This window comes from Haliaeetus leucocephalus, unplaced genomic scaffold, assembly GCF_000737465.1.
Source record: "Haliaeetus leucocephalus isolate CR32 unplaced genomic scaffold, Haliaeetus_leucocephalus-4.0 Scaffold752, whole genome shotgun sequence".
Classification (NCBI taxonomy): Eukaryota; Metazoa; Chordata; class Aves; order Accipitriformes; family Accipitridae; genus Haliaeetus; species Haliaeetus leucocephalus.
Window position 1 is genome coordinate 3,594,841 of NW_010973188.1, and position 1,570 is coordinate 3,596,410.

The window sequence follows — 1,570 nt, forward strand, 5'->3', positions numbered from 1 at the left end:
AAGCGAGGCCTGAGCGGGCCGCCTCCGGGAGTGCGGCGGTGCGCTGGAGCCGGCCTGCGCGGCCTTGGCCCTGCCGGCAGAGGGCCGGTGTCGGTGCCGAGCCCCGGCCCGGGGCCGGCGGGGGGAGGGTCTCTGCCTCAGGGTGGAGGGTTGCTCTCTTGTGAGGAGTCGGCGTAACTTCCCCGTCCTGGCTCCGTTTCCTCCAGGCCTTGAGTGCGGTCAGCTGGCCGTCGGCTTTCCCGGGCCCTGCCCTCGTCGCTGCGGTGTCGTTGCCGCTTCGGACAAAAACTGGGTCGTAAGCGGGCGCGGGCGTTTGCCGCCTTCCGCCTCGGGGAAACCGGAGTGGGGATTTATTTTTCGTACCCCGGCCCCGAGACTGGTTTTCTTTTTGTACTTGAAGAGCGATGTGAGAGAGACCCCGTTTAAGTTGCCGCCAGCTTTGGTACCAAGTGAAAAAGCCGAAGTGCGAGTCTGCCACAGTTTCCTTTCAGAATAAACTGGGTCCTTGAGAAGGGGGTCCCTGGCCGCCCGGGGGGGGCGGGGAGGGAGGCTCCTGCCTACTCCTGTGGGCGGGATTGTTGCGGGGGGGGGGGTCCGCGGGTAAATACACACAATGGTTCCAGAATGGGGGTCTTGCCCCCCCCCCCCCAAAAGAAGAAGGGATGCGGTCATTGTACCCATTAAAGCATTTTGTTCTGAAGCAATATTCATGGTGCTTCGACAATGACATACTAAACCCTTTTGTGTTTTGTTGATATTTTCCCTTTTTACCCACTGGAATACCAATGCAGCTTGTACAGCTAAGCCTATCTGTAGGCATTATTTTATTTAAGTGACATGTTCTAAAATGTTTGAGAAAGCTTTTAGGCTAGTGACAGTCTTAAATATAATGAAGTTTCAAATGCAATGTGGTTTCGTACAGAAGAGTATTTTTATTAGTCTGCTGTAGCAGGGAAATGATCTAAGAAATAGTGTCTGTGTAAAGAAAAAAAAAAAAAAAGAACCAAACCAAACGGGTATGTATGCCACCCAGGCTAATAAAAATTGTCCTGAGAGCAAAATAAGCAGCTTTTAAGCTTGCTTCACTACTCAAGCAAAACATAAAAAATCAATAAGGGTAGCAACAAAACTTAAAGCAGATCTCAAGCTGTATGTTGTCTCCACATCAAAGCAATTGATTTCATATACTTTTCAAGTAGGTATAATTTTTCTGATAAACAACAGGGTATATCTGATGAGTAGGAGAGGGAGAAAGACATGTGCATGTGTACGTGAGTAGCTGCTCTATACAGATCATCCAAACAGCATGTCTCATTAAGGTACAACACCCATGTCTACCATGAAAAGAGGCATTTCATCTTGGAAAGGGAACTTTTGCTAGACAGATGTGCTCTAAGTTTCCAGTTTTGACAGACAGAAGTAGTATATAATCACAAAAACTCACAGCCTCAAAGGTTGAGATTGATGATATATAGGAATATAGATGTGTCTTAATTCAGTAAATATAAATGAACTTCATACATTCTGTAAACAAGTTTAATTCAAAATTTTTATAAAATACATCTTGTAT